General features: G+C 43.5%; 1 long non-coding RNA gene across 2 annotated transcripts; it reads left to right on the plus strand.

Annotated features, from left to right (window-relative positions):
- Positions 1–6,204: 6,204 nt before the first annotated feature.
- LOC109779618 (uncharacterized) lies at positions 6,205–9,727 on the plus strand. 2 transcript variants are annotated; one of them, XR_012181659.1, is made up of 6 exons: positions 6,207–6,604; positions 7,118–8,380; positions 8,491–8,602; positions 8,739–8,849; positions 9,233–9,308; positions 9,401–9,727. It is a non-coding gene; the product is annotated as an uncharacterized lncRNA (long non-coding RNA). The 2 variants fall into 2 exon arrangements; XR_012181658.1 differs by lacking the exon at positions 9,233–9,308 and having other exon boundaries at positions 6,205–6,604.
- The last annotated feature ends 4,734 nt before the right edge of the window (positions 9,728–14,461 follow it).

Below are 14,461 nucleotides of genomic sequence, written 5' to 3' on the forward strand. Positions count from 1 at the left end.
AACCCAAGAAAAGTTCGAATCGCCCCTCGTCGTCTCTTTCCCCACCTGTGTGCCGGACGACGACGACAAAAACGATGGTCACGCTTCACCACCGCACCAGAGCTACCTCATCTGCGCCCTCGTCCGCCGCACCGGGTGGTCCACCGACAACGTCGGTCGTCGCAACCGACGTGCCTCACAGACACCGACTTCCACCGCATTTGGTGCGCTTCACCGACGCCGTCTCCCACCTCACCGGGGCTACTTCACCGAGCACATCGTCGCACCTCCACACCCTAGGCCGTTGGGGCTTCACCAACGATCTCGTCCACCGCATTGTAGTGCTCCACTGCCACTCAAGATCTGCATCCGTGTGCGGCCAGCCAACGCCAGTGCGTCACCCTCAACGACTCTGAAGTTACCCGCACTCTAGCTCGGAGAGCATGCCCAAACGCCGGCCCGAACTAGGTATCCACACATCTCTCCCTTGTGCACTGTTTCGACGATGTTTCGATATCCTTTCACTGCTCTCTTAGCTTACACACCTATGAAACTCTGACTTTAACTCTTATTTCTTTTGGAGATTTCATCTGAAACAAGCAAAATCATTTTTTAGCGAAGCATGACGGCGCTATGGGATCTGGTACACATAATGCACACCCGTATAACCTTGTAAGTATCTGTCCTCCGGTACAACAGCAAGGTCAATTCCTCTTATTTGATCAACCATTCGCTGGGTCAAAAATGCAGAGGGGGATGCAAGGAGCACAAGGTCTGCACATCCAAGCAAGCGGTAACATGGACTTGTACATGGAACATCCCAAGCGCAAGCAGAGCTGCAGTGAGCCTGTACAACGAGCTAGCATAAGTCCCTGCATTTCATTTAATTCATACTGGCCAGTGTGTATGAGTTGTGTGCAGTGGCGGATCCACGAATTCAAGTTACCAGGGGTGAGCATTTAACTTAAAAAATATGAAGGCACTTGCACTTCGGAAATGAACATAACTAGAGAAATGTGAAGCTACATGCACTTTGAAAACCAACTAATGATCCAAAGTAGTTCAGATTATAAAACACTAAATGATGTAACCACCAAAAAACACAAAATGCAACATGGTGTACAAAGACTACTAACATGGTCTGTACCTGCTTGAATTATTCGTTCTCTAGCTGAAAATATCGAAGTGTAATTGCACCTATAACCAGTGAGCAAATTGCATATCTTTATATCTATCCTGCACAAGTACGCCAATAGTTTCAATCAACAGATTAGAAAAGTATTTATGCTACCATGTCATGATACGGGGACTTTCTGGTAGATGGCCTCGACGTTTCCTCAAGCCATGAAAATGTACTATAATTTGCTTGTCATCAATGCCAGCAAATCTCTATGTCTATCTCAACATAGCAGATCATCATTAGACACTAATTCCTTCAATGGGAGCTTGCAAAATGCGTGCATTAGATCCCCCATTAGACACTATATGGTCATCACCAGGAGCATGTAAAATGTTTGCATCAAATCCTTCATTAGCAGTCTGTTCATTAGACACTTCAGGCTCAAGAACAACATGAGCTTGTATATTTGCACCAGAAACTTGATTAGATACATCAGATTCGGTCAGTTCAGTATTGATTGGGGGAGTTATAAAATAAGCAGAAATTGGTTTCATTTTCTCATAGATTCCCTACATACAAACAATTTTACAACACCGTTAGGTTTAACTATTGGCCAGAAATTGAATAGTTGAATTATAAATATTAAGGGATGTGATGTACCTGCTCATTGAGCATGCTGCTCTTGCAAGCTGCAACTATTCGTTTGCGCAAGCTCGATGCCATGCCCATGCTGCCGCTGCTGCCTCCCATGCAGGCTACACCCAGGGTTGGATCTTCATCTTCTTGTCCTTCCATTCGCTTGAAACCTGGCGACTGCCCTCCAATGAGGGCGCGAGGAAGTGCTATGTCGGTCTGTCCAGTGGCGGCTAGGTTAGGAGCGAACCAGACTTGAGGTTGGAGCGAACAAATTGGGATTTTTCCTGTTGTCGATCGATATGGGAGGCGCTTGTTTGGGCCGCGAGCCTGCTAGAGGGCATGCCTTGCACTTATGTTATTAGCCCATCCAAATTGAAAAGTTTTTATTCATTTTTTACATTGTCTGCTCATGCGTTGGGACGAACAAAACTAGCCTGGGCCAACCTGGACGACTCAAACTAGGTGCACACTTTCCAGCCACCCGAGGCGGCCGCCCATACCAGCCCCTACGGTGGCGTCGCCCGTTTTTGTGTGTATGATTGGGGTAGTGAAAAATATTCCAGTGGCGCTTTTGATTTACCCACAGAATGGTTGAATTGCTTATTTCTATGAACTCTGTTCACTAATAATGTGAAGGATGCCAGTCTTTTCATCCTATTGTAAATTGCTTAGATCTTGATATGCCAAATGTAATAGCATGAAATATACAGTAAAAGCCAGTGTGATGTGTGTGGCTACAACTAGTCTGACTACCCGTCCTCATATAACATATCAAGGACGCACCATCTTACCAGATTAACCATTCGACTTACCAATGCAGTGTGGGAAGAAAGAAGTATTGGGACTGCGTATCCAAGCAATTGATGCCATGGACTCCTTCGTAAAACCTTGTAAGCGAAAAAGAAGTTGCAGTGTGCCTGTACAAAGAGCTAACGGAAGTTCAGTTACCTGTTTGTCAGAATTTTAGTTAGCCACTTATTGCAAAATTGTTCAATTATGTGGCTTGGCTTAATTTAGTTTGCTATTGATTATAAAATGCCATAGCCTGTTAATCCTATTATAGACTGCGCCTATCTATGTGTTTGATACTTACTGTTAACAATTACCTGTTTGCCTGAACTTAAATATCTACTTAAGCACGTAGATAGCTGGTCATATGTACTTCTAGGGTGCAGCAGAAATCACGTGTAATTTATGTTCTGATACCCTATTTGTTCAAAAGGGTTTGCTGTTATCACTTGTAGAACTAGTAATGTTTGCATGGTCATAGATAGACAACTGTCAGGTTTATATGAGGGACACCATCTTTTTTACTTATATATGTGTTGGAATCATTTTGCTTACATCAAAGAAATTTACAAATGTCTATGTTGCTGGTAAATGGTACCGACTTGTTACTTTAATACATTTCCAACAACTTGTTAGTTTTATTAGTTCATGTGTAATTAAATGTGCTGCTAAAACTGGTTAGTTTTACTAGTTTGATGTTAGTTTCTTATGGCTCTTGCAACACTTTAGTTATGATTGCTAACATTCAAGTTTGACGGATCCAACTGAAACTCCGTTGGCACAATAGGTATGTTTTCAGAAACTTCCTTGTTTATCTGGTTTGCTGCTATAACTTGTGTATGTAATCATCTTACCAACTTCAAGTTTTCAGGATCCAATTGGAAGTCCAATTCCACAATAGGTACATTTTCAAAAACATATTTGTGAAACAGGTTTGCTGCTGTAACTTGTTGCTCTAATCAAGTTACTGACTACTCAACTTTTCAGGATCCAAGAGAAACTCCAATGCCACAACAGGTTCCTTTTGCAAAACATGTTTGTTTAACTGCTTTGCCTCTGCAACTGGTTGCTCTAATCACGTTACTGGCTACTCAACTTTTCAGGATCCAAGAGAAACTCCAATGCCACAATAGGTACCTTTTGCAAAACTTCTTTGTTTAACTGCTTTGCTGCTACAACAACCGGTTACAATGATGTTAATAACTACTTTTCAGCATCCAATTGAAACTCTTTAATTCCTTGTTTTTATAACTGGTTTGTTGTTATAACTCCTAGTTGAGATGTTTTGCTAACTTCAACTTTTCGGAATACAATCAGAACTTTAATGGCAAAACAGGTTAGCCCAAATCAAATAGCGAGGTCCCCATGGACGTGGTATCATCCCACAGAAGTGGCAATGGCCCAATCGTGCATCATGAATTGCCAACTACTGATGCTCTAGAGGCTAAACTATTGGTAGAAAGAGATTCTGCTTCTGCACATAGAGATGAAGTTGACATGTTGAGGAAGCAAACAACACAATCACAAGCAGTACTCAAGACAGCCATTAAATATTTGGTGGATTTCAAAACAAGCAAGCTGAGACTGACCGCATTGTTAAGGTCCTAAAGGAAAAATGGAAACTAAATTCCCACTTGGTAAATTATAGGTGAAATGTTCTTTCCATCGTTGAATAACCTTTGTGTTGTTTGTTCATGTAATCGATCAAACCATTTGTTTTAGAGATCATGTAATAATTGTTTTTGTTTTTTGGTTTGTAATTGTTTTAGCACAAGTCTGTATTAATTGATAAGATTCAGAGACATTTCATTTTGATTGTTGTGGCAGACCTACAATCAACCGGGCTGAATGTGCATTCAGCAATAATAATAGTATAGATGGACCTTTAGTGGCACGCATCGGAAAGGGCCAAGATGTGTCGGTGTACAAAAGTAGGGGCTCTCCTTTCGACCCCTTTACTTGTGCACGGGCAGTCAGAGCCACGTGCCACGACCACACTTAGAAGGGCAGAGCAGGGAAGCCGGAGAGAAGCCAAAGCACAAGCCAAACCAAGGCAACGCCAAGACCAGAGACACAAGGAGCAGAGGGGCGAGGTGGACTCCCCCGGCAAGACCCATGCTGGGGCGACCTCCGCGGCCCCGGCGAGAGCCTTGCCGGGGCAGCTTGCCCAACACCAAGAGAGCGAGCCACCCTTGAGCCCAGGAGTTCCAAACACCACCAACAACTACATTGGAACCAAGGCCCGGGATGCGCCTCTGTGGTGGCATGCAGATCTTCGTCAAGATCATAAACATGTGAGATCAGATGAGGACCAGAAGACGGCGACCCTCGGCGGGATCCTAGCCGAGGAAATCCACAAGACCCGGGGCAAGCGCCTTCCCGGGGATGACTGCAATGCCACGGCAAGACCCTTGCCGAAGGCATCAGCAGGGCCACTTCCACGTCCGCATCAACCAAGACTCCGCCACCGTTCGCATGCAGCTGCCAGCCCAACCAGCTGGGCAGGCACCTACGTGGCAACATGCGACTTTCAGGCCAACTCAGCAAGCACCTGCGTGGTGGCATGCAGATCTTCGTGAAGGCCCTGCCATGTTCCATTTCTTCCCAGTTTAAAAGACGAAGCTTATATTGTTGTCAGGAACTTTGTGCGCATCTTTTCTTTATGAAAAGATTATACCGCTGACACAGAATAATTTCTAGTCTTCCTCCGTAACTTACGCGTAAGCAATGTACTAATGTTATTCATGGTAATTACTGCATATGTTTCTACTGACAGAAGACACAAGATTTCATTCTTTTAAATATGCGAGGACCAAACTGGATTGTCAAGACGAGCAAGGGGTGGTTGCGCTTTTCAAGCACTCGTTGATGAAGTATCGTTACGACCTAAGGCAAGCGCACTTCGATGGCAAGGCTCTAACGAAATTTCTATAAAGTCCCCGGTGCTACATTCATCAGACAATGACTGGAATAATCTTTTTACACATTGGTCTCGTCTGCAGCGTAAGGCACTGTCTATGATATCACATCACAATTTGAACTACATTTCTGCATTTGCCTTAACGTCTCACTTGTACGAAAATTGTTAGCAGAAGAACATTCATTCTGAAGGGACCATAGAATCTCGCAACTATACTGCACACTGCATTGCTCTTGTGAGTACCTCTTGCCCTGTATGAACATACTTACTTTCATAACAATTTGATTATGTAGCATCACTGCACATGTTAGCCTCGTTATCGTCCATTTGGTGGACATTATAAGATCCGCATGGACTCTTAAATAAATTTAGAATCAACCCAATGCTTTTGAAGAGGTTTAGCTCTGCAGTCCACTTGTAAGGACTGAACGTTGTCTATCACTGTACTTACATTAACAGCTACTCCCTCCATTCCATAATATAACAACGTTTTGTACCGTACACCAGTGTTCAAAACACTCTTGTATTATGGGAAGAGGGATTGGTTCATTGTGTAGCATTCTGCATCTTATCTCCCTCGCCCATCATTTAGTAAAAAATATCAAATCTATATTTAATCTTATCCAAAAGTTGAATACACAGACAATGCCAGTGCAGAAGTGTAGCCCCACTACAAGGATACCCATGTGAAGAAGATATGTGTCGCAGGTTAGGAGCTCCGACCCCGTGGTACATATATATGAAAAAACGAAAAAAATGCACGAAAGGACAGAGGGACTCGTCCCACATCGCCGCCAGCAACCGCCTCGTCACCCTCCTCTCCACCTTGCTGCCGGCCCTCCCATCCCCTCCTCCCACTTCGCAGCTCCAGAGGCTACCGGATCTGCTGCATCCCGCACCCACCCATCCCATCTCTCTCTCTCTCTCTCTCTCTCTCCGCAGCTCCTCATTGCGCCACATGCGGCGGCTGATTCCGGCGATGTCCGGCGAATCCTACCATCGCGAAGCACAGCCCGAGGTCCCCTCACACCGCGACGCCCTCCCATCCGGCTAGATCCGACGCTCACGGCCACCAAAGCCCAGCCGCGACCTTCCCCCGATGGCTAGGGTTTCGGGCGTCGTCTCCGGCGCCGGTGGCCATGTCGTCCTCCTCTCGTCCGGTGAGTCAATCCCCTCCGCTGGCTTCGTCCTCTCTCTCTCCCCCCTCTTTCTCTAACCTCTGTTCTTCTCTTATCCTGTAGATGTCTAGGTATGCACCCCTGATTCTATTACAGGTTGCAGCTAATCCCTGTCAAAACATTTTGGCCCTTGTCCAATTCATTGACGAACACTGATAGGCCTGCATACTGACTTCTGATCTCCGTTGATTTACATTCATGCACTGATTGCTATTCTATTAAATTAGTAATTATGTATTAGATATCAATGGAGCATCAAAATTTTTAAATATTCTTATACACTGCTAACTCATCAATCCTTGATAGATGAGTAGGTAATCCACAATTTTTTTGATGTAGATAAGCACTACTTCATATATGCGGACCCCACACTAAACATTCTATTGCGAGAGTTACACGTAATATTTAAGGAGGGATCCAGTCTTGATAGGTCTCTGTATGGCAGTTTCGATGAGTTACTAATCAAAGTTTTTGTTGCAATTTCACTTTTCACAGTCTGATGGCCAGGTTATTTAGGTGGAGGGAGTAGCTTACTAATGCTGGCTTTGACGTCCAGCTCAAATACTAGAGGGCGTGGACCTGTTGGGGGAAGCACATACACCTTTGTTTTAGTGAGCACGTAAACAAATAATCCACATTTACTCTTCTATGTTGTTTCTTTGATGCTGTTGATATGATTCAAAACACTGATAATGACTTCTCTCCACGCCTGTTACTGTACTGATGGTTGTATGCTCTTACTATTCTACACAATTTGGATTACTAGCTAAATACTTGTGCTTTGCTACGGGATAACAAACATTCAATTTCATGAATACACTGTTTTTAAAGATAAATGTGATACACTGTTACTTTCCAATTGTATTTCCATACACTGACGTCATTCTCTTCCTTCGGTTTGAAAATCTATTATGCAACTCCCCAGTTAAATTCCTTAGTGTCTTGCTTGCCTCTTTGTCTAAAAATCTCACCATAAGATAGTACACATTTTCTTTGTCATTTGGTTATGTGATTCTCCTCTCATAGCATGCAGTTATTATATATGCACTCGGGTCAGGTCAATGCAGAGGAGTCATGTATACCAGATTACCAAGTACTTATCTATGTACTAATTTAAAAAAAGTACTTATCTACTACCGCTGTACATCATAGTGAAAATAAAACTTAATCCCAATACCCCACTTTGATGCAACCTACACCTAAGCTTTATGTGTGTTCATGTGCAAATATCCATTTAGTAAATCTTGTAGCAAGCACAGCGCGCACATATACACCGGCAGCGACAAACAAGGACACACTGATGTAAAGTAGCGACGGCGGTGAAGCGTGCACACACGCAACAGCGGCACCAAGCACATCAAATGACCTACACACGTCATCAAGCAAGCATGCGGGTGAAACGGTAGTTTGCATAGTTCAACAGGAGCTCAAGATAAACAATGCGGATGTGATGAGTTGGGAGAGGATGGATGGATTGCGTTGCCTTGTGGCCGTCGAGGCATTGTATCATGATTGGAAATCAGAGGAGGTGTGGGAGGGAGGAGGAGAGAAGGGATGATATATGCGGCGTGGTTGTTGCGAGGATTGCATTAGGATTTTACAGCGCTGGACTGGCCCACATAAGTGCATGCTGGATGGAGCAAAAGAGGGGAGACGAACGACGACCAACGTGCCATCACCACCGCAGACTTCTCTTTAACAGTAGAGATCTCAGGTCATTGCTGTTGGGATCTATTGGATTCTTCTTGTTGTTAATAGGTAGGAGCCTTCTCTTACTTCGACAGAATTAGGAACCTCTTCTTTCAGATCTAGTTAATCATCATGTTTGTCATTCGTTAAGTAGAGGCTCACTGTTTGTGTGTGCGCAGGTTTCCAAAGAAAAAAATACTCAATGCCATTCAGTGGTTTTCAACGTGCCGGTCTCTACATTCATAGTACATCATTGGGTTTTTACCTTCAACTAAGACTATTTCCATTGTGGTAATTATTTATTTATTCCTTTATTGCTTAGATTAGATCTAACCATTTTTAGCCTCCTTTTCTGCTCTTATTTAACTATTTATGTACTCCTATCTCACCAATGGTGTACCTATTGTTGTGTGTAATTTAATGTGAGGTGCTGCACTCATCTATTCCGGCACTATCGAGATGGAGGCCAATATCATGGACCAAAGGAGCTGCGATTGGATTTGTACAAGATATGGCAGTCTTCGTAGTCATGTTTCTGGTAACTGTCTATGATCTCCATATCTTAACTGTTTGTGAAAACGGAAATGTGAGTAATGTTCATCTTAATTGCTCTTACCCTTTTGATTCGTACATTGCTAAACTGACCATTGAGCTCTCACCACTCCGCTTCATAAATTCCTGAATTATCCACATGAACTCTTCCTGTCACAGTTCGTAAATTGCTGAATTTCTTATTATGTTGCTTGCACTGTTCCATATGGGAAGTTTCTATTATGCTTTTAACCCGCCAACTAGGTAGGTACTATATTATTAGTGGCTTGCTTTTAGGCCACAACCACATCTGTTTATTTTTCTCTGAGTCGGCTTATGTTTGTTTTGTGACATGAAGTAGTATACTGAGTTGTAAGGGAATACTTTCAGGTCACAACTTTCCTTTGTAATAGTCATAATCTATCTGGGCAACCAATATTTCTCACGTAATGTCCCTTTGTAAGAAGTAATGTTTCTTATTTGCTGGGCAACCCGTCACTATTTGCATCATGTCAATGCATTGTGTATTAATAGTTCATTTTGTTATTTTCTTTGTAGATTTAGAAGATATGTGGATAATTATATGGGTGCGTGGCAAGTATACTACAATGATGACGATGATGTTCCGGTTCACGATGATGACGATGCTGGCTGTTTTCAGTTTTAGTTATGGCAGTTGTTTTCAGTTTTAGTTAAGTTGTAGGGATGATGTTCGTCGGTTAATTTATAGTTAAATTGTAGGGATATTGATGGATGCTTTCAGTTTAAGTTTTGTCAAGAAAATATTTAGATTATGCATCACATTTGGATGATATTCCTCCTGTAATATCAACTATTGTAATCCAACAGTTTTTTCCAATATATGATTTCTTCCTCTCGTGAGTATTTTTTTCTTCTCACTTGATATACATACTTATCACCATTATGTGGAGCATTAATTTAATTGCTGGCAATATATAAATATTATTCATATTTTATATGTAAAACACATGAAGCGTTGCAAATTCTTTGTTGCAAGAAATGAGATTTGGTTTCCTGCACATTAACCAACAACGTATATGAGTGTTGTAAAAAAATCATTATGTGTTGTACTCTTGCAATGGTACCTTTTACCAACGGAAGTATAATCGTTGCATTATGCGCTAGCAACGCTGGATAAGGTTACGCATCCCAAACCGTTGGTAAAGACCTTGCATATATGGACTTTCAGATACAAAAAATGCGTTGTTATAGGTGGGGTCTTGTTGTAGTGCTTGTCGGTACATTTTGTCCTGTAACGCTTGTACTTCCAAGGATTGGTAGTTGATTATGTAGCATCAATCTAAATCTTATCTTCATTATCCTCTATCCCTTCCAGTATTATCATATCTATAATTACTCTATACAAAATGTAGAGTACAGGTAATGCTTATGAAGAAGATTATGTGCTGAAATTCTTGAGTTATCCTTCCCTTGACATGGAGAAGGGCATTATAAAGCTGGCGTTAATTGTTAATGTAAGGCATTCCTTCTAAAGCTTTTATCCTCAACTGTTGTTTAATTTGCTCATACTCCGTATCGTTAACTGCTATTTAGTTTGCTGTTTATATCAAAATGCATGTTCTCAACAACCGTAAGTTCCAAGTTTTACTTGTAAAACCAAATTCCTTATTCATACCATGCACATTACTCAATACTCCCTATATGTATGCTTGTTTTTGTGGATCTATAATCCAGTGTGTGGTGAAGCAGCCCACGTTTGCACCTTGTCATCTCATGTTTTATCTTACTGATGTGGTTGATGGTATGAACAACATGCCATGCACATTAACCAAAATATATACAATGATTGTCTTTGCCCTTCATCTATGCTTGTTATGTTGACATGGTAATCCAGTAGTGTGGTGAAGCTCACCGCATTATGAACAATGCCAAATTATGCTATTGATATTTTGAACTTACTCTTTATTTTATAATTTGAAATTGGATGGAATTGACATCACAGTTATCATCTTTGTTTATACACGTGCAAAACATGTCATCTCTCTGTTTGTTTCAGGGTGATATGCCTGATGGCATGCACAAGTCTGCTGAAGGTTCTGAGAGAAACCCAACATATATTGCAGCAAAGAAGGCAAAACTTCTTGAAGATAGCGAGACAACCCCAAAGTCTTGTCTTGATGCAGTGTTCAAGTTACTTGAGACTAGCAGTCAGACAAGCTCACATAATTCATTGTCTGAAGTAGTTCGACTTCTTCAGTCCCAAGTTCTAGCAGAATGGCATTATGCAACTCAACTTCGACATGAAGTCCTATCTCTAAAAAAGATTGCGGAGAACACTAATGAGAACCTCATTGCTAAACACCTACACCTGGAAGCTATGACCGACATGCTAGGTCGGTCTCACAGCCTTGCTCAGCAGCTTGTGCAGCAGTTCTCGTGCAAGGCTAACCTTTCTTAAACGGTCTTGGAAGTGGTCTCGGTTCAGTATTATTTTGTTACACTGCAATGGTGCCCAATTTTTGTAATCTGCTTCTTTGTTGCGCTTTATGATCACTGGTGGCGAACTTCGATGCCCACTGGATGTAATATACCATAAATCCTTTATTGTATAGTGTAGGTTTATTCTAAGTTGCTATGCCGTAATTTCTTTATTGTATAGAGTAGGTTTGTTCCTAATTCCTACTAATTACTGCCATCATTCGCTATATGAAAAAAAATCTGATGTTGTCGACCGGGCCGAAACATTGGCCTCTAACGGGCCTGGTTTTAGTGGGCCACAATTAGGCTGGCCTGCAACTTTCTTGGGCCCGAATGGCCATTCGTGCCTTCACACTTTGTGCCAAGCCCACAACTTACTCCGGCCTATATTCGGCCCAAATTTTAGTTGGGCCTTTTGTGGACCCAGAGCTTAGTTTGGCCCATGTAGCTTTGGGCCATTAATAGGCTGAATATTCTGCTGGCCTGTTACGACCCAGAAGAAACCATGGGCCTTTAGTAGGCTGAAATGCATGTTGGGCCTCAATTTTCACTAGTCGTCGACGGGCCTTCAGCAGGCTGAAATGTAGACCGGGTTTTTTTTGGCCCAGTTATATGACGGGCTGTTGCCAGGCCGAAACATATCTCGGGCCTTAGTTGGCCCACTTATATCATGGGCTTTTAATAGGCCGAAAGCTTAGTATAGGCATCAACGGGCCAAATTATACGACAGGCCTTTACCAGGCTCAAAGTCACGTTGGGTTGAACTATTGCCACCATTATCATGGGCCATTACTGGGCCGGATGTCGCGTCGGGCCATATATGGCCCATGGGCAGCACGGGCCTTTCCCAGGCCGAAAGACACACCGGGCTGAAATGGGCCCATGTCTACATCGGGCCTCTAATAGGCCGAAAGTCATTGGGCCGTAATTGGGCCCAAATATTCGGCGAACAATTAATGGGCCAGATCTGGCTTCGGGCCGTAAATGGACCATGTTTAAACATGCCGTTATTAGGCTGGCCCACTGGTACTTGAGTAAGTACTACGGGCCTTTGACTGGGCCGGCCTTTTTAACAAATATGGGCCTCTGTTGGGCCCTGCCACGTGTCAACGTATCATAGGCATGTCTCCTCCAATGGACGGACGGCATCTGGCCCACCGAGGAGTGGACACGTGTTTGCTCCAGCCAATGATGATTTTACACGTGGAAAATGACCATTGGTCCGGGCTGTTAACGGGTTATCGGATCCAAACCGGAACCTGATAGCTTAACAACGACCCGTTACGGTGGATGCCACGTGTCGGTCACCCTTGACGAAAGGACTTCTATGACGCGCGATTTATCGTCAAGGAAGTAGAAACTTCCGTGATGATAATTTTGGTAATGTCATGGAACACTTCTACGACAACACAGGTATGACGATCTTGATTCTGTCATAAAATCTTCACGGATGTACATGCATGACAAAAAATGTGACCTACTGTGACAAACACGTATCATCATGGAAGTGTATTTTTTTCATAGTGATGGTCTGTGCTTAGTCTTCCAGTTTCCTGAGGAAGACACCCAGTCGGAGTCTCAATAAAATAAGGCGCTTTGGGATGAGCTTGAACTGGCCTTGCGGAAGACGCCGCGCCTGTCCCCGCTCCCGTTCCGGCTCCCGTTGTCCCAACTGCGCCAGTGCCCATCCCCATGCACATTGTCGCCAAGCTTGATGCCACGGGGTTCCACGAGGTCCCCACCGAATTTCACGCGCCCGTGCACCTGCCAGCGCATGCGCCTGCGCGTGCGCTCACGCATGCGCCCGTGCCGGTGCGTGTGCACACGAATGCCTCTGCTGCACCGTTGCCAGCGCCTGTCCCCGCGCGGGTGCCAGTGCCCCCCTCAGCGGCATGGATCACCACCGTCGACCGCTTCCTTGCACCAACGCCGGTCGCCTCCTCCCGCCAGTTGACTCGCTCCCAGAGACCGAAGTCCAGAACATTCTGGCCTTCCTTGAAGCTAGGGCCAATGTCCAGGAGTATGCCAACAACGGCGCAAGACGCCTCCGTTGCCGTCGTCGTGGGTCAGTGGCCCGTCGACACAGAGAGCATGGCAAAGGAGTCGCTTCCCACCGCAGGACGCCCCCCGCCGCCGCGTATTCTAAATTTGCCACGAAAAACGTTCGGATTGCCATGCTTAAAATCCGAACATTTGGGATTTATCATTTGTGTTTATTATAGTTCGATCATCGTATGAATGTAAAGTCGGAGTCAGACTGAATGAAATCTATGGTTTGATCGATTGAATGTTCTGCTAGAGCCGTATCAAATGAAATATAAAACGTCATCAAGCCACATGTATTCCTTCTCATCGCAAACATTTCATATTAAATACCACGTCAATTCCAAATATTTTTTAAGGAAGTCAATTCCAAATACTTGTAGGGCGCGACCAGTCCCCATGTTTGACCACTAGACGATACATGTAATTATCAACACATTTTATTATTATGGAGTTGTAGATAAATAGTACTACAACTAGCCTAACTTGTCCGTCACGGTCACTTTTGTTCCTAAACTTGTTACATGTATAATACAACTAGTACGTGAAGCTGGTGTTGTAACTTGTGAACGCGTCCAGATATGGTCAACGGCAACATCGCCCGCGCGTTCTTCGTGTTTGCCCATGCATCTAAACGTAGAAGGGGAGGAGAGAGAGAGAGAGACAACAGACATGGAAACCACCAGTAAGTGAAGGCGAATAGTATGTGCTCACGAGCCGGTCCTACTAATGTACTAAAATTAATATTAAAACATGTTATCCATTAAATAGGCTGTGGTAATATAAAAACATTATATCAACAAGGGGGGGGTGTACAACAAACGTTGCTACTATGTTGCCTACTGACGTGCGGCTTGAAGGACATGGTCGCATGTTCGATCCTCGTCCTTTTTAATTTTTAATTTTTAATTTATATACGGGTCCAAATTTATTCAATGACAGGTGGGCCCTTCGGTGTGTAGATTGTAGCACTTTAATTTGTGGTTCGAAATTTGTTCCATTACAGGTGGACTATCGGTGTGTATTTTTGTAGCTTATTTGTAATAATTAAAGAGAACAATGGAGTTTTTTGCAAAAATAACATGGCGCGACGTGGAAGGTGAGAAAGGACGTGCG

Source organism: Aegilops tauschii, chromosome 4 (genome assembly GCF_002575655.3).
Source record: "Aegilops tauschii subsp. strangulata cultivar AL8/78 chromosome 4, Aet v6.0, whole genome shotgun sequence".
Classification (NCBI taxonomy): domain Eukaryota; kingdom Viridiplantae; phylum Streptophyta; class Magnoliopsida; order Poales; family Poaceae; genus Aegilops; species Aegilops tauschii.